Here is a 20,236-nt window from a genome sequence, read left to right as displayed (position 1 = left end):
TTTGTGAGTATTTGTTTGCACCAATCGATACGAGCCTTTTTTTGAGCCATTGTCAAATTATGCTGGATCCAACGCTAACAAATCTTCTTCGCGACTAAATGTTCATATGTATGCTAGTTATACTAATGCTCAGGGATGCCTCAATCTCACGATATGTCACATGACGATCTTGCATTATCAGTTCTGGCACAACAACCGATTTTGGACAGCCTCCTTTAGATTCGTCCGTGACCGAACTACGGCTACGATTGAATTCACTAAACCAGTGATATACAGTGCTTTTAGATGGTGCTTCATCGCCAAAAGTCGAAATGAGTTGATCGATGCAGTGTCGTTGATATAATCCACGTCGAAAGTCGTAGAAAATCATTGCTCGAAAATGTTCTCGAGTTAATTCCATTGTTGGCCTCCATTGAAATTTTCAAGTCCCTGTAACAAACAAAAATAGCATCCGTATAGAAATGTCCAACTTTACGATGGATATATTAGATTTTACCTAGCAACATTAGTGTTGCCAGTTCCGGATACATAAATAGCAACCTATGTATTCTCTCCCAGACCGACCGGGATTGAATTTATTTACAATTCCTGGACCAGGGTTGATCGATCAAAAGTTGCCTTTCCTAAAATGCCCGCGAGTACGTTTTACATTAGAATGTCACACTGCGGTTGTAGAAAACGTAGCACGGGGAATAAAGCAAAACGCTGTTGTTCTCTCGTGGGACACGTTCAAAAACTCCCTTGTGGAGGAGTTACTGTAGCCTACATAACGCAATGGACTAAATTGAGTTCAAACAAACCCGTCACGTGCTGTTCTGTCATCCGATCCAGGAACCGCAGCCAATAGGAGCCGTTGATGAGGTAACGTGAGGCTGCTGTGTTCCCAGCAGATATCACAACAGGGACCGGCAGTGCTGCTACAACCAAGTGAAGGAACGCGCGCGAGAGAATGGGGCTACATGTGACTTCATCGTTTGCGTTTCGCTCATTTCTACCTTGTACACCCAACGGCGAGAGAAACAGTAGGCGAATTGTCCACCGCCATTTTCATTCGGTCTGTATTACACAATGTGATTACAATGAATTGAAACAATGGCGTCAATAAGGCGAGCACAATACCTGCTTTGAACCAACATAGTTTCATTCCTTAAAGCAACACAGGATGTAGAATAAAAAAGTAATGAAAATAGCGGTGGACAATTTGCCTACCATTATCTTTGCCGTTGACTGTACCTTAGATTCTCGAGACAGCCAGCACCTGGATTAGTCTTTCATGCTCACAAGTGGATAATTGTTTATCGTCAGGTCCGTATTCGATCCAAGTTGCGTATTGTTTCATTTCAATACGGAACTTGGACCCTATTTAAACTGATTCGGAAAAAAAGGTTCCTGGACCGTATTTAAAATTGATCGGGGAAAAAGTTCCTGGACCGAATTGAAATACCTTACAGATTAAAGGGTTCTTTACGGTCCAGAACCCATTTACACTTTCTGATTTTCTCTTCTGGACCGGAATTGAATGTAATTACAATTCCTGGACCTTTAACAACCCTGTAATGAATGAATAGAAAGAAGAAGCTCCGTTGAGTATTCAAGATTTTGCCACTTCGGGCTCTTCTGTACATTTATCTACAGACTGACTGTGGAAGTACAAATATTTCTTTTAATAGTCATACTTACATATCATCTATCCCCTTTTGTTACTCTCGTACATTAGGTATATTTATTTACCAACTCCTGTTTTAAATTTTTTTTTAGATAATCACCACTTATCTTGTGATCAATTAATGAATATTTTCCCTCTGGTGCTGCCATCTTGGTTTGATCTTTGGAAACGTTTTTTTCTTTTACCCATTGGGTACCCTGTCCCAGCAGGGCCGCGCATAGCAGCAGAGGAGGAGGATGGAAATCGAGTGAGCAAAGAGTGAAGCAGTACTACACGCTGCTGGGAAGACTGGTAACTCCAGTCGCTTCCCCCCTCATGAAGCAATCCCGTTTCTCTCACTGTTCATTGGTGGAGCCGTCTCGCGTCCCTACTTGCGCAGAGACTTGTTTTCGTTCGCCTGCTTCACAGATGGCTGGGACAGAGTGTACACAAGAGCATTCTTGACATGCATTGGAACGATTGATGTCTCGGCAGTATAAAGAGGGTGTTCTGTTACAAGGATGAACAACAATTTTATGCACTCACTGTATAAAGTCATCGTTTGCAAATCCAAAGTCTGCTTATCCTTACAATTCCTAACGAAGTAGCAGTAATAAAAATAAAATACTGAGTATACTTCAGTGATTTCTTGCCAACCCGACTGGCTACGATTTATTTTAGAAGTCCTCACCACCTGGAGATTCCTATATACCCTTTTTACGATCGCTGACCGCAAAAAGAAGAAGCCAAATTACACTTAGCTTCCTATTCTCAAAGATTTCCCGCCATATAAAGTAGACACCCATCATGTAACGTAAGCTAATGGTGGGAGTGGACAATCAGCAGCCATCGGATCCTGACCTACACAAACCGATTGAGCTTTAACCTTTCAAAGAGAAACTTCACACGAACGGGTTTATGAGCCTATAACATGCCAAATGGATCCTGTAAAAAGTATCGAACTTTAAATGCCTAGTTTCCATTGCAGCTGCTGTGAATTTTATTATTTTGTACAATAACCCAAGCAGTAGTGGTGGTCCTAATCAACGGTCGAAGCTCAAGAAATTATCCTTGTAATTTCGTAAGTGGAAATAATATTTTCTTACTTTGTCAGCTAGTTCTAGATTTTGAGATCATTTTCGTCATGCATCATTCTTGTTTTTCTGTCTTTCATTTTTTGTAGTTATGACTCTTAACCCCATACTCGTGTGTCATTGTACAGCAATATACGAACATGTAATATTTAGTAAAATGAGTAAGCAAAGCTAAATAAAAAACGTAATGCAATGAATTTCAAGAAGTTATCAATTTCTTTCATGATATGACCAGGATAACGCCTTTACATTTTGTAGGGGGTGTTAAGGGACTTTTGACTCGTCATAGTTCATGTAATGAGGCTTTTATCAGTCACATAGTTAGACATATTATTTTGTATCTTCTGATCCCATTGCAGTCCCAGAATGGTTTTTTGGTATGTCTTAGAGTATGGCACGAGGGACCAAATATGTTTTTTTCGTAATGTTTGGTGATGACATGTTTTGAGATATTCAAGGTCAAAGGTCAAGGTCACGTGACAAAATTATATTTTTATCCAGAGGTAGGCTTGTTATATATCACTGGAAAGTTTGATTTGATTTGGTGTTTTAAGTCCACTTTATGCACAGTAAGGCTAATCGGGACTGGACCTACAGTTTAAAGTGGGATCCGAACCACTATGTGCCTCAAACGGGTATCGAACCCGGGGCCCCTTGATTACAAGGCGATGACGCTACCACTGCGCCATCGGGGAGGCCCTGGAAAGTTTGATCAATTCCCTGTACAATAAGCTTTATTTGAGCTTCCTAGGTGAAATAGGGGTGGAGTTACAGCACATTTAGTATCGCTAAGCGGGCTCAAAAAGGGCAATTTATGCTAACTTTGATCTTGAATAATTTAACAATTACAAGACGCACGAGACTCAAAATTTTCATAGTTACAAAGTTTCATGCATAGTTTCAACTCCCCAAATTTCATGAAAATCGGAGATGGTCAGGTTGGAAATTGCACATATCTGTGTTGATTTGGCATGGAATGACTCCGACGCTAAATAATAATTTTTCAAAAACACTTCAAGGTCAATGAAGAAGATAGAAATTGAAAAACGGAGACGATTACGAATAATTATGAAGTGGCAAAAAAAAGGTCGCAAAGAATGCCAAGACAAAGTGGAAATATTGGAATTGAGAGAGAGAGAGAGAGAGAAATAGTAAAATTTATACAGACATTTACAATCGGAAACGGCAATGCCTGAGGGATAAGCTATGAATTACGCCCTTATGTACATATATAAAAAAGAAAACTACAATTATATTCGCCGAGAGTGGATGCCAACATGAAGAACAACCATCCTTCAACGCCAAATTGAAAAATCTCTGAGTCCATATAGTGACAGATGACATAACAACAATAGCACCCCAGGATATTTATACTACATTAAAGGTACAATAACCTTTGAGGTTGAAAGATAATTTTTCTCCTCTCCCATTTGGGAGTGGCAATGAAGACAGCACAATATATAAAGCTAGGTTTACGGCGTTTATTAGTAATTAAGACCAGAGAACTTCTTGACGAAAATATATTGCTGACATTGAAAAAGGAGTGTTGCAACTTTAATCTTAATTTGATGGTGGTGTCAAGTTAGCCTATATCCCCCTACCCCGCCAAATTTCAGATCAGCTACTCTTTCGCGGTTAATTATCCATGGTGTTTTTCTCTAATGATTTCCTTCAATCATTCTCATACTGCCTTGGGTATGGAAAGATAACGATCAACATGTCTCCTTGTCAACAACAAACTGTCTTCCTTTGTTCTGACTGCATGTATTTGTACCTTGATCAGTTTATATTCCTATGACATGCAGTGGCGTATGCTGGTTCTAACGAGTGGGTAATCTCCGACCCTTGATCCTCAAACTCCAAAAGTTTCCGTGCAATTTATGTCAGGATCCATATTGGATTTAGGAATATTGTGTTGGAATGTTTGTCTTATTGCTACGACCACAATCAATTAATTCTCGTTATTGCAGTTTAATATACGTGTAGAACTTCAAATAATAAAACAAGACAGTATTATAAAGCTATAAAAACAACCTGTGAAATATAAAATGAAAGATGTGCACTAGTGAAATAAAAACCCGCAATATTAATTTAAGTGCAAAATTCAACTTACTCCAGGACCCGATTACTTGTGCTGTAGCACCTCCAAAGCACGCTGTTTGTCCAGTTGCACGTCAATACGTGTCTGTGCGAAAGATTGCAGCTTAACAAAGGAAGTTATGTGACTTGGATTTTTCATGTTTGGCACAAGCGTTGCAAAGATTACAGTATCCGCCACGCGTCCATACATTCTTTTCAGCCCCGAAAATTAAGCACGGCCAACAAAGAGCAAAGCTTATTAACACTTTTACTTCCTGTCAACCATGGTGTTTTGTCATAATTTGCTTGCGAAAATGCCTCACATATTCCCGATTTTTGTCTTTGTGTGTAGAAATAAGTTCAAGCGATGACACTGGCCTACCTGTATTAACAATTTGCAACTTCTCCTGAAAAGATCTTGTTCCAAAAGGTTTCACCAGCAAATCTTGTATCACATCCATTACCCTTTAACACTAACACTAACACCTAAATAAATAATAAACACGAAGCACAGCACGAAGCCAACGACTACACGCATTTAGTTTCACGCACCAAACTTCTGTTGTTGTGTTCCTGGCTCAGAATGAAATTCCCTATAAATGATAAAAAAAATCCCCTTCCGAGCTCGAAATGACAGGTTTTAAAAGTTCGAATCATTGCAGACCAGAGCCAGAATTTTATTTCGGGATGGGGATCATCCCTTATTTGCAGCCGCCACATAAAGTTGAAACAGTGGGGTTAGAAGTCCTGAAGATGAATCTCAGATTATTACAACGTATTATGCAAGGTGTTTAATCCTGCTAATGAAGTAATATTAATTACCACTATACACTTTTTGAATTAGATATTTGTAGGATTTCGGGGAGGGTTTCAGCCCCCCCCCCCCCCGGGTCCTCCATCTGGCTACGTGCCTGATTGTTTTTTTTGTTTTATGTTTAATTCGTTCATCTTCATCACTATTAATCTAAAGAGGCGGAATGAATCAACTTAAATTAACTAATATATATATATATATATATATATATATATATATATATATATATATATATATATATATATATATAATTTATTTTTGATATCTTTCCCTTTAAAAAATATTCAGTTCCGTGAAAGAAGTATTCTCGCTGCTTTTGAAGATTAGAGAGGAGAAACAATCACTATTTTTGTAAATACAAGGATGGGGGGGAGTCAGCATATAGGTGCTTTAATTGCTTAAGCTTTGAATTTTAATTTAGTTTGCTTCATCTTCAATATTTAAGCTTTTTCCTTTTGATAAATTTATGTTCAGGTAACAGAAATCAGCAAGACAGAAGCAAATGTAAAGTGAAAATTAGCGTAGAATTGGTTTGCCCATGTTATTCAATTTTCCCGTTCTTCGCACTCTACCGGGTATGTTTTCCCTAGTTCAGCGGAGGGAACGAGAAGGCTCTGAAGGTGCGACCGGTGGACTCTCACAAGAAGGAGGTTACCCTGGGCACGGAATCACCGCGCCTGAGAAGCAGTGTTTCCTCCCCCTCTTTCCTCTCTCCTCCCTCATCGCCAAGGGTTGTAAGGGAAGCGGGAGGAATGCCGTCAGGGTGAGATTCCCTGATGAAGTCATTCCACCGGCTGGAGAAAGGTTCCCGGACATTCAGCGGCAAACGGTTGGAAGCATTCGCGCGCTGGAAGCAAAGAAATGTATGCATCGGAATTGGTTTGGAAGAATATTGCGAAGAAATGTATATACATATTTTTTTTTTAAAAAAAAAAGAAATACAGCCGGCTCATCTGCGATTACCTAGATGACCCAGAGTATACGCCGCTGATGACATACCCAGAATTTGTATCTAAAAATCGGCTTTGTCCAGCTGCCGTGTTCGAGTCGTTTTCGAAACAGGTGGCACCCTCAACAAGGCTAAGCGCGGCAAGGCCTAATGGTTGCAGCCGCGTAGCAAGCGAGTGGGTCTCCGGTTCCGTGCCTCTCCCTGGAATGCGAGCGAAGGGTACATGTTAACAGCAAAAGGTGTCGTGTACGACTGGACAAAAATCAGGCGTGTAGCAACACCGTTTTCTCCCCCTTGAAACTCCCACAACTGGAGGCGGAAATGTCTGGATTTCCTGAAGCTTATTCTTTGGTCGGTCGGACTTTATGATCTTTGGCTCGGTATGCGACGCTAACCATTTCGCCGTGGAGAGTGACTTGTTCTTTGTCTGTGGTAGTAGTACTGTTCCAGCAGAAACTTACAGATTTCATGTCCAGATTTCAACTATACTCTATATACCAATAATACTCAATAATGTTTGTTTTTTGACTATATCATTGTCATTAAAGTTTCTAGTGGTTTCAGAAGTAAAACAGCCATATTTCATTTGTAAGATGTTGGGTTTAGATCCAGACATTAAATTGGCCAATTCTGAATTTAGCACGGTAAGAATGGTAAAGTAACGTGACCATAGGCGTAACTTGGCGGGGGCAAGGGGGCAATTGTCCCCCAAAATTTTTGGGTTTATTAAAATTTACAAGTTTGCCCAAGGAGCAAAGTAATAAAGAGTAATATTTGTAATTTCGCAACAAAAGTCACAGTTATTTGGCAAATAATCCTCGACACTGTTTTTATGAGATGGAAAACTTTTCGAGTCTCTCCCTCCAAGCCCCAGGATTGATTCTGCCCCTTCAAAATTAGGCCCAGTTTAATTCTACCCCCTCAAAATTATGCCCAATTTCGGTCTGCCCCCTCAAAATTATGCCCAAGTTTGATTCTGATCCCTCAAAATTATGTCCAAGTTTGATTCTGCCCCCTCAAAAATACACCCAAATTTGATTCTGCCCTCTCAAAATTAGGCCCAAGTTTGATTCTGGTCTCTCAAAATTAGGCCCAAGTTTGATTCTGCCCCATCAAAATTAGGCCCAAGTTTGATTCTGCCCCCTCAAAATTAGGCCCAAGTTTGATTCTGCCCCATCAAAATTAGGCCCAAGTTTGATTCTGCCCCATCAAAATTAGGCCCAAGTTTGATTCTGCCCCATCAAAATTAGGCCCAAGTTTCATTCTGCCCCCTCAAAATTAGGCCCAAGTTTGATTCTGCCCCATCAAAATTAGGCCCAAGTTTGATTCTGCCCCATCAAAATTAGGCCCAAGTTTGATTCTGCCCCCTCAAAATTAGGCCCAAGTTTGATTCTGCCCCATCAAAATTAGGCCCAAGTTTGATTCTGCCCCATCAAAATTAGGCCCAAGTTTGATTCTGCCCCCTCAAAATTAGGCCCAAGTTTGATTCTGCCCCATCAAAATTAGGCCCAAGTTTGATTCTGCCCCATCAAAATTAGGCCCAAGTTTGATTCTGCCCCCTCAAAATTAGGCCCAAGTTTGATTCTGCCCCCTCAAAATTAGGCCCAAGTTTGATTCTGCCCCATCAAAATTAGGCCCAAGTTTGATTCTGCCCCATCAAAATTAGGCCCAAGTTTGATTCTGCCCCCTCAAAATTAGGCCCAAGTTTGATTCTGGTCTCTCAAAATTAGGCCTAGTTTAGTTCCGCCCCTTCAAAATAAGGCCCAAGTTTGATTCTGACCCCTTAAAATTAGGCCCAAGTTTGATTCTGACCCCTTAAAATTAGGCCCAGTTTAATTCGGCCCCGTCAAAATTATGCCCAATTTAGGTCTGCCCCCTCAAAATTAGGTCCAAGTTTGATTCTTGTCTCTCAAAATTAGGCCTAGTTTAGTTCTGCCCCTTCAAAATAAGGCCCAGGTTTGATTCTGACCCCTTAAAATTAGGCCCAATTTTGATTCTGACCCCTTAAAATTAGGCCCAATTTAGGTCTGCCCCCTTAAAATTATGCCCAGGTTTGATTCTGATCCCTCAAAATTAGGCCCAGTTAAATTCTGCCTCCTTAAAATTAGGCCCATTTTAGTTCTGCCCCTCAAAAATGGGCCCAGTTTGATTCTGCCCCCTCAAAGTTAGGTCCCAAGTTACGCCCATGAACGTGACCATCGTTACCTTTAAAATAATATGCTAACCTTACAATGACTACTATGTTTTAAAGTGGTATAGTAGGTAGTCGAACTCCGTGGCGGAGTGGTGAGCACAGTGCCCTGCGACGCCAGGGGTTCCGGGTTCGAATCCCGGTTTGGTCATAGATATAGGTATGTGTTGTCTGTCTTGTAAGATATGATATTGAAAACTGAGTAAGAAGTGATATGAGAAAAGAGAGTGACGGGGGGAGCTGCCGCTTAAGGACTTTCCTTTTTATTTAAAAAAAAAAGGTACGGCGTCTGACTGCTACGCGGGAGGCCCGGGTTCGATTCCCGAGGTGGCTGATCTTAGGTCGTAATTTTCCCGGCCTTGTCCCTGCATAATGCTGCTCTGGGGCTCACCCAGCCTCAATCAATGGGTACCTTGGGGCAACCCTGGGTGGTAAATGCGGCCGGAGCGTGGTGCTGATAACATCACCTCCAAAATGGCCGAGATCAAGAATGTGTGGGGCCATACCCTTACATCCCCTAAATGTGCTTTCACAGCACGGTACTATATGTACGGAGAAGTTTATCTTTACCTTTTACTATGTCTTTAGTAACGAGAAACTAGCGGAATTATCCGAGAAATAACGTTACCTGCGTTAGGTTAGGAGTAAACTTGAAAACAACGATGTTGATTGAAACACGCGCTCAGCAAAAGTTAAGCCACGCCTTCGAAGATGTCCGGTCACATTCCTGCAACGTCGAGTCAGTACGTAGGCAAAGGGACAAGGAAGTACGTACAAGAGTCAAGTGCAAGAGTGACAAACACGTAACACCTTGGAACTGTAAGCTAAACGAACGCATTAACAAGGATCGATAAGAAACAGCTTCACGGATTGACAGATGGACAAAAGAGAACGACAAAAACGTTCCCATTGGCCAGCAGTTTAAAAGCATTTTGTCTGTAAGTGTATTCATGCGCGCGTTACATGCATTTGCAAAACAAGAGGGGAAAGGATATTTGCTGTTGATAGTAGCCATAATGGCTGTCATTGATTGAGTGTGTGTAAAACACCTGTCTAACAGTTGATTCACATCTCTCTCACAAGTCCCTTTGTTAACCAATACACAAACCTTTATTAGCAACTGCGAAAGCTCTTCGGGCAAGAATAAAGCAGCTGAAAGGTCATTGGACAACCGTTGCAACAATGTGCAAGTCATCCTTTCAGTAAATTCATTCACAGACTTCATGCAGCAGTGTTGGCAGTGGCTGTAACTGTTTTCAACCATTGAAAAATAAAATTCTAATTATCATATGTAAGTTTGTTGAGGATGTCTACTTTGTAAGACCTACGTCTTCGCTCAAAGTAGCGTGTGCCTATATAAAGGCTGATTGATATCAAGTTCTTACAGGACTCTGTTTCATATTCTGTAAAAGTAAATAAAACCATTATATATACACAATGTATTATATTCATATGTACAGTTGAGACTGCTTTATACGTAACTCAGTTCTGTCGCGTAATTCTGTTATATTCGTAAATTACTGTAGGTATCGCAAAAATATATTTAAAAATGTGTTTATTTAACCTTATTTGTACGTAACGCATTTATACGTTCTTCGGTGTTATATGTACTAATTTTCATAAAATACAGTTCATTTGTACGTAACCGAGCTACAACAATGTCACAGGAGCAGAGGCGTCTCGTGAACGCATGCGGTGCATGCTGCGCATGCGTCAATTGTAGGAAAAAGGACAGCTTGCTCTGCGACGACATTCATGAGCATTTCTACATTCAGGAGAAGTATTTATTTTACACGAGAGCGCTGAACTAAGCTTATATTACATTTCTTGGATCTGAAGTGAAAGAAAGTAATAATTATTTTCCCACAATTGATGCATGCGTCAATTCAGATCCAAGAGATGTAATATAAGCTTAGTTCAGTGCTCTCATGTAAAATAAATACTTCTCCTATATGAAGAAATTAGAATGTAGAAATGCTCGTGAATGTCGTCGCAGAGCAAGCTGTCCTTTTTCCCACAATTGACGCATGCGCATGCAGAGGAGTGACAATTTTCAGTTGATACTGGTCGGCCATGGGGAACAGAACGAGGAAAAAAGTTACACGCTTAACCATTAAGTAAAATTTATACGGGACGTGGACGCTAAATCCCCACAAATAGCTGCAGATTTTGACATCGCTTAGCCATATCACATTTTATACAAACTATAATGTCTACTGTAGTATTTCAGTATCAAAGTGTTCTCTAATAAAGTGGCAAATGTAGTGTATTTAAGAACCAAACTTTTAGATTTGTTAATTTACCACTTTATGACAGAAATGACCTGTATTATGTATATCTTTTTCCTCAAAATAGATCCATTCACAGTATTTTAATAGTGATATGATATGGTGTCTAAATCTGATTTGTAAGTAATTCTCACCTTGGCAAACGTATAACTCACGTTCAACTGTATTTTATTATTTGTATATATAATGTTATTATAAATATACAGGGTGTTTCAATCGCTCTTGGATCCTGATTTTCGCTTATAGAAATCAAACTATTGGTCAAAATGTAATGAAATTTGCTACGGACATACCTTCGACAAAAGCCTGTTTCCCTGGTGGTCGTTTCGGGGAGGAGGGATTCTAAGGTTGCCGTTTGCTTCCTATACAGCGGAGGCAGCGGTAGCCCTAATTGTCTGTAAACGCGACAACAGCGAGTCACTGCCATAAAGGTAGGTCCCATGTGTGTGTGTGGGGGGGGGTAATATGTAAATAACATGAAATTTGTTCTGAACGTGTAAAGATTATTATTGATTATAAGAAAATATATATATTAATCCGGCATTGCTCATACAATACAAACATAAGTGATAAGTAACCTTTATGTAACTTATGGCCATAAGTAAATGTTTGTCGCGATCCCTTATCTTTTGTCGTCACTTATGCGTGCACTTCCTCACACACACTGTTCCTACTTTAGATTGAGGGGGGGTGGTCTGTTGTTGGAGGGGATAAAGGGGGCTCTGGTCACGGCTCCAGGTCCCAGTTTCCTCTAATTTCCCCTAGACTGGCTGGTGTTCCGGCGACATGGTGTGATTTGTTTCATGTATTGTTCAGTAAACACTCGGAAGTAGTTCCATTTACACAAGATCAACACACAGCTCCTCTCGCTGCACGGTGCTGTCACCTGTTCACCAATCGCACTTCACCTACTTTGGTGGCTGATGTTCCCATAGCACGTACACCGCGTTATTCCAGACCTTCTCACACGCGCCCTCACAGCTGTCACCTCTATCTCCTTGTGTCTTGTCATCCCCAAAGACGCCAAAACTCCCTCCGTGTCTTTGCAATGTTGCTGTTATTTTATAGCCTTGTCCAGTGGCTCTAACACACACACACACACATACTAATACACTCACAAAACAGAAAAACAACAAATAGAACACCCTAGCCAGTGTGACTTGCCTGAGGGGCAGCGGTTCTCTTTCTCGCCATGTCAAGCAAGGGACTGGGTGCGATTTTGAGAAAAAAAAAAGAAATCCTACAAACTTCTAACTGAAAACGAATAGCCAAAAAAATATGATAATAAAAAATAATAATAAATTTAGGGTGGCACTGCACATGGCGAGAGTTATCTGACTCGACTCTAACATTGCATTAGGTTATAGGTTACACTTGATGAAAATAAGATCAAATTAAATTTACTGGATTGGAATGCAAATGCAAGTTGACTACACATTTTGACAAAACATTTAATAACTTTTCTTATGAACACATGGAGAAGCTACCGGTTTGGAAGAGTTGGATTAAAACTATAATTTATTACCATCACCCAATTAATTATACATAATATGTTTCTCGTGTCTTTTAGAAATCAAAAACTTTGTCTAAAAATGTATAGAATAATGGTCAACTTTCTAGTTTTTGTCATGCATCTAAGAAAAAGAAAAACGTGTGCTGCCATCTATTGTCAAAAAATACAAGCTTTATATATTTAGAGCGTAATTTCATTGTCAGTTAGTTGGAGATAATTGCATAAATTAGAAGCAAGGGTGTATATTTATACAGTATACATCCTTGCTCTAAGAACAGCCTAGTTCATCTTTTCAACGTCCTTTTGGGGAGAGGGCGCCATGGTAAGAGGGAGCACCAAGATCCCGGTGGGCCAGTCCAGCTCTGGTTGGAAAGCATTCGTACATTGGAGCAAGTGCAATCGAACCCCCCACCCCAATCCAAAAAACAGAAAGTAGTAATTCACGCACTTTGAACTCACGTTACCAATCAGTTCAGCAGCTTGAACAGAAATATCCCGCACATAAAACGCAAACGTCCATTCGTCAGCCTCTATGTTTCCAGAGCCCAGTCTTATGTCACCAATCGACTGTTAACATCTATACAACGCCTCATAAACCTACAATACATATGTCCAGAGAAAGCTAACACAGCAGGACAGACACGGACTTACATAAGTCCTTGCAACGACGAGGAACACATTTAAATAAGGTCAGAGGAGGTATCTAGCCTAGGTATTAGGCGAAATTTAGCACCAGTTGCCTGCTAGAAGTGTTCGTTCCATGTGTATGTACTTGGAGCACACTGCTAGTAAAACGATTGCTTAATTCGTTAATAAAAGGTAAATCCACTCTCTGCTCTTTGCTTCTTCACAAGATGGCACATAAAAAGGTTGTTGGTTGGTTGGTTGATTTAAGTCCACTTTATGCACAGTAAGGCTAATCGGGACTGGACCTACAGTTTAAAGTGAGATCCGAACCACTATGTGTCTCCGCCGGGTATCGAACCCATGGCCCCTTGATTACAAGGCGACGACGCTACCACTGCGCCATCGGGAAACCCATAAAAAGGTTGTGAAGGTGATATGATCATCACCACGATCCGGTTTACATTCCCTTCCCAATGGTACAAATTTATTAGAAGCCGGCGTAGTGATAACATCGAGAGGTTCCGAGTTCGATACATGGTCCTACTTTAAAGTGTACATTCAGTCCCGATTAGCCTATCCGTATATAAAGTTGACATAGAACTAACTCAAACTTAAATTATTAAGTGGGCGCTTTATGCACAGACGGGGTCGGAAAAATTCCAGCAGTAGGTCATCCAGCCGCTTGTCAGTCAGACCCTTCACCTACGGCTCCAATTCGTTTGTAAATTTTACGAAAACTAAAATTAGAGATTGCACTGAATACAGAAACGTCACACCCATATCCGCCTACAGGCAATAAGAAATTGAATTGAATTGTTGTATTAAGTCCACTTTATGCACAGAAGGTAATAAGAAAGAATGAATATAGAAAAATATTTGCTGCTCATCACAAATAGTTATTTTTTGTATCTCAAACGAAAGCGATATATATCATGAAACAAAAAAAGGTGAGAAATGACAAAATTACCACATAAAATTTGTAACTATTATTTCGCAAATTAGAAATAACTAAACAGAACGGCTTTGGTTAAAAAATGAAATAAAAATTGTTTCTTTCCTTAATTGTACTCCACTACTCGTCCTCCAAAAAAATGAAAGGTTTTGTATTACAACATGAATTTATAGTGTAACGTATGAACATTTTGTACAGCATTAAAACTACACACATAATTATAGTAAACAAATAATACAATTTATAACAACATGAAATTTGTAGGCTGAAACATAACTTATTCTATCTTCTCAGAATGCGACTGTAATGCAAAATCTTCCAGATAACTGAATTGAAAGTAGCGTTTCGGCCACCTGAGTCGCATATGAATACCTGGCAATAGTTTGAACTGTTTACACCAATTTACACACACGCAAACACAATTTTAATGCATAGGTAAGCGATAACTGTATGGGTGGGTTACATGTGACGTCAGGATCCATCCGCCATGTTTATTGCCAATTTTATTTGTAGTTTGCAAGGAAATATCCACCACGTCGCGTTCTTTACATCTGCACCAAGTGCACGTTTGTTTTAAATCAAGAATGTTCGTGTTAGCATCTCCCGCCCGACCGCTTGAATTCCGTATGCTTACAACAACTGGCCTCAATAATGGCTGCTCGATCACACAATGCAACAGTTTGTGACGTAGGTGAAACATGCCTATTGTGAGATTACGGAGAACATTTCTTTATCTTTAATACTACCGTTGCAACGTCATCCATGTGGATGAAAGGTTTAAGTAAGATTGGAAACGTGTTCTTCAATGCACAAGCTATTTCCACTCCATTAGTATTAACAAAGCATTATATTAATACTAAAATACCTGGTCTCGAAAGGAACTGAAAAGCAATACTAGCAGAAACAAATCTTTGTGGACTAATAAATTGCCCTGCCACCTGTTGACCGATGTCTTGACTTCTGAACCAAATTAATCATTCTGCCAACCACAAGAACGAAAATTTTTATCGTGTTTCTGAAGATACTAAACTAGCTCAAGGTAAACAGGTCAAAAAACTCATATTTGACAATAATTAATAATATTATCAATTTTATTGTCCGTGGAGGACCCAAATCATTAATTAAATACCTAAATTGAAAGTGGAATACACATTGACGGATTTAGAGGGGGGCAGAGGGACATGTGCCACCGATAAATAAGTATATTGAAAAGTCATGAAACTGTTTTATCCCACCAAACAAAAACGCCCGAGCAACATAAAATTGAATATTTCAATAACATTTTTTTCAGACTACGAAAGACAAAGAAAAGATTTAACACAAATCGTAAGTTAATCGATACTGGATCTGTTTGACATTGAAATGTGTCAAATCGAATCAGGAATACTTCGATTACAGGCAGTGATGTGCCGTACACTATACGTTTACGTCTACATGCGTTGTCTACACGTAGATTACAGTGGGTTGTAGTTTACATAGACTACGTAGACAATTTAAGTGCATCAAAATTAATTTTCAAGGCATTCATGAAAGGAAAGTGACATTTTCAACTATATTGGTTCCTAACGAAATGAAAAGAATCCTATTTAGAACAAAATGTCTCTACTCTTCTATCATCAACTACGGAAGATAAATAGTATGTAAAAAACAACAACAGATGGCAGTCGTGAGGCAAGAGTGGTCTTTTCCCCATAAAACACTAGAATATTTCTTATTTAGGTTTTTTCCTAGGTGAGAAATTGTTCGAATTTGGAAGAAAGAGTATGAAAAGTTCTCCTCACACACCAGCAACTGATACGCAGTATAATTTTATTTTAATTTCACGACGCCCGTTCTAAGTTATCGCCTTTCGCCATGTTGTTTACATAGATTACGATATCTATGTGTATAAAATAGTCTATGTGTAGACTATCGTTGTTTACGTGTAGACGCACATCACTGATTACAGGTCGATTACACTTGTGTTAATTCACACCATCAGAAGCAGTGGTAGCGATACAGGTTTTAGGGCACCTGCAGAACTGAATTAGGGAATCCTGAACTAAGTTTTACAGCTTTTTATTGTAGTTTTCTGTTTGTTACATTTTTACACATAAATAAATCTATCGATAATTCAACCACAATATTAATACTAAGCAAGATAAATCGGATAAATAAGATAATAATAATATAGTTACATTTTATCTACAAAGTTATCAGACGTATAAAAATAGAAAGGGGCATTCCATGTGAAACTGCCTCAATATTTAACATTAAATGCAATCCTGTAACTTTATTCTATCGTGTGAGTGAGCAATCTAAACTTGTATTTTGGATAAAAATTCAAGTATTATACATAATTAAATTAGAAAGTAGAAGATATTTTACACATTATTCGTTTATTTCAACTTTTTGATTTTTTTTTTTTGTGTCCCATCCGTGGCACTAAAACACAATTAATTTCTCCTTTAACTGTTACATTCCCTCTTAAATTCTAGCCTGATTTGATATGTCACATCACCCACTTTCCTTTGAAATTTTTTGAATTGGATTCAATATGGCGGCCAACAATATGCCGGACCTCCGATTGACACACACAGAATCGCCCTGTGCCTAACTTGTTTCTGTAATGACCAATTATACCCAGGATAACTCTTTTACATTTTCTAGGGCATGTTAAGGGACTTCTGACTCGCCATAGTATATGCAATTAGGCTTTTATCAGCCACATAATTACACATATTATTTTGTTCCATTACAGTGCCAGTTTGATTTTTTTATATGTTTTAGGGTATGGCACGAGAGACCAAATATATATTTTTTCACGATTTTTGGCGATGACATGTTTTGAGATATTCAAGGTCAAGGTCACGTGAAAATATTTTATTTTTATCCAAAGGTAGGCTTGCTATATATCATTGCGAAACTTTTTCCTGTACAATAAACTTTATTTTAGCTTCCTAGGCCAAATAAAGGCGGAGTTACAGCATATTTAGGATAGCTAAACGGGCTGAGAAAGGGTAAGTTCTGCGAACTTTTACCTTGAATAATTTGACAATTACAAGGCACACGAGACTCAAGATTTTCACAGTTACTAAGATTAATGCATAGTTTCAACTCCCCAAATTTCATGAAGATCGAAGATGGTCAGGTTGAAAATTGCACGTATCTGTGTTGATTTGGCATGGAATGACTGACTCCTTATCGTTTTACTTCGATACGAAAGGATGCATTCATTTCCGAATGATCGTTTCCACGTCGCTTCTGTCTGAAAGCTGAATAAAAATATTCACCAAGCGTGGACGAGCCATTAGGTTAGATTTGAACTAGGGGTAGCTCAGTAACATGTACGAATGGGTACTTGCGGGGGATGATGAGTTTGTACGAATTAAAAAACAGTCGTACTGAATGAAAGAGTTTTTGAAGTAAAGGGAAAGTTGTTTGCAGAATTAGATAAAATACAGTACTATTTATATTTATTGACTGCCGGCCTCCGTGGTGGAATGGTTAACATAGCGCGCTACGACCCCAGTGGTCCCGGGTTCGAATCCCGGCGTGGGCATTGACGTTATTTGTGAGCGTTCCTTCATCAATATCATTTATCATTCTCATATTCGCAATTATCCGAAAGTGGCAGAAAGGCGAAGTAAAATAAACCAAATCAATTAATCAAGTATATCTTAGGTTAATCTTGATTATGATGATGGATAACGAATTCATTAAATATAGATAATAAATAATCACAATAGAATGCTCTCGAGTCTCGCGATGGTAACGCCGGCGCCTTTCAATCAAGGGTTCCCGTGTTCAACACCTGGTGGAGGCACATAGTAGATCGCATCCCGCTTTGAGCTGTAGAAAAACTAAATATCCTGACCAAGGCAGTAATTTATTTTATTAAAAACATAAACTAAACGTAACGTTTCAACCTTCTAGCAAGGTCTTGCAATGACTTTTGTACTTGATACAGAGTCTGAAGAAGACCTTGCTAGAAGGTTGAAACGTTACGTTTAGTTTATGTTTTTAATAAAATAAATTACTGCCTTGGTCAGCATATTTAGTTTTTCATAATCATGGAAACAAGGCTTAATGGTGTTATAATTTGAACTGTAGGTTCAGTCCCGATTAACCTTTCTGTACAAAAAATTGGCTTAAAAGCAAAACTCAGACTCTTTGTAAATGAAATCTACATTCTACATTCCTGCTCTGTAGAATGATACTAGCCTATAACTCGTCCAAAGTCATGTTTACTTGAAGTTTAAAAGATGGTTTCACCCGCCAGCCATATTGATGACGTCATATTAAAATTTCCGCAAGTGTAAAGAGCGATACAATTTACATTAATGCAACCGACAGGCACAAACAGGGCATTAAAAGTTTGGATGTGCATCACTTTAAAATACCCTGTGGCACACAGTGTGGATCTTGACACCCGCGCTTCCATTATTTAGGCTGAAAATTTTGGTTTAGAAGCAACCAACGAAGAAAGAAATCACAACGGAAGTGACAAACGAATTCAAGAACTTGTGCAATGTAAGAACGAATGCTCCTATAGTTTATCATGCTGACAATGACATAGCCCTAGGACTCCTTACATATATTTTCCTAGTTGGGGGAGGGGGAGAGAACCTCCCCCCGAGCCTACCAACGATGAGAACGGTGCAAGGAAATTTTCAATCACACACATGTTAATTGTGTTCGTAAGAAAGCTGCAACGCCCTGCAAGACGCATAATTTCGAATGACCAAACTTACAATTGAAAATGTATCTAATTCTCTTAACGGTAAGTTCAACAGTAGTTCTATATGAATGCATTAGTCACAATTTGAACTTGAATTGATGTTTTCAAGTATACTTTATGCACAGAAAGGCTAATCGGGACCGGGCCTGCAGTTTAAAGTGAGATCCGAACCACTGCGTCGGATATCGAACCAGAACCAGGGACCCCTTGGTGAAGGTCATTTAGTCACAATTAATATTCATTTTTAATAATATTATTAATGTCCAGTGAAATTATTTCAGTACTATTTGTTTTGAAAATTAGATCTCTTCCGATAAAAAATTATGGCTACGCCATTGAATGTATTCAAGGGTTTCCACGTTCGATTATCGATGGGGGCACAGATTTTCGTGCACAAATGCGACTTGATTACTGAATGCATTTTCAAGATAACTTTGTCAAATGTTGGACAAACATAATTGTCTAGAGAATATCTGTTGGTTACTGAGGTTTACTATTCATTAATGGAGTAATAGAAAATATTGAGATCACGCTAGCTTTAGTCGCAGTGGGCGTGGCATGTGTGTCGAGGTGTCTCGACTGTGGTGGTACTGAATTCGAGTCCCGGGCAGGAAATGGTTGTTGTTTTTGTGTTTGTTCGTCAAAGTCGTCCAATCACCAGGATTGTTAGAGGTCCAGGTACTTAAAATAAATTCAATTCCGGTCCAGGAGAGAAAATCACCCATCATCATGGGTTCTGGACCGTAAAGAACCTTTTTATCTGTAAAGAATCGGTCCAGCAATCTTTTCCCGGATCAATTTAAATCCGGTCCAGGGACCTTTTTCGGATCAATTTAAATCCGGTCCAGGGACATTTTTCCCGGACCAATTTAAATCCGGTCCAACAAATTCCGGTCCGATTGTGCGAGAAAAATGGTTCCGGTTCTTTTGCGCAACCCAATAGAACTCATTACAATTTATAGATTCTTGGACCTTTAATATCTTTGGCAATCCCTTCATCCCCGTACTCGCATTTATCCTAAAAAAGAGAAGAGAAGCTGCATAAAATACTTTATGAAGAGAACGCAAATATATAAACCACACATGGTACTCGTTCATGTTTTTGTCGTCATGTAATCAAGGGGTCCTTGGTTCGATACCCGATAGAGGCACATAGTGGTTCTGATCCCAATTTAATCCGTAGGTCCAGTCCCGATTAGCCTTCTGTGCATAAAGTGGACTTAACATTGCAAATCAAATCAAATCGTTCATGTTTTATGGTTTAAAAAGACTTAGACGATATATGCGGAGGTGTATTGAACCGTTTGCGACACTTTTGGAGCATACCAACCCTCCGCACGGGAATCGAAGGGACACCAGCGACA

General features: G+C 39.3%; 1 long non-coding RNA gene across 2 annotated transcripts in view; it reads right to left on the bottom strand.

Annotated features, from left to right (window-relative positions):
* The window catches only part of LOC146002562 (uncharacterized), a 503,824-nt gene that overhangs the window by 410,460 nt on the left and 73,128 nt on the right, over positions 1-20,236 (bottom strand). The gene's annotated exons all lie outside the window — the stretch shown is intronic.

The sequence above is a fragment of the Lepisma saccharinum genome, chromosome 18 (genome assembly GCF_977018435.1).
Source record: "Lepisma saccharinum chromosome 18, izLepSacc3.1, whole genome shotgun sequence".
NCBI lineage: Eukaryota > Metazoa > Arthropoda > Insecta > Zygentoma > Lepismatidae > Lepisma > Lepisma saccharinum.
This window is presented reverse-complemented; position numbering and strand designations above follow the sequence as displayed.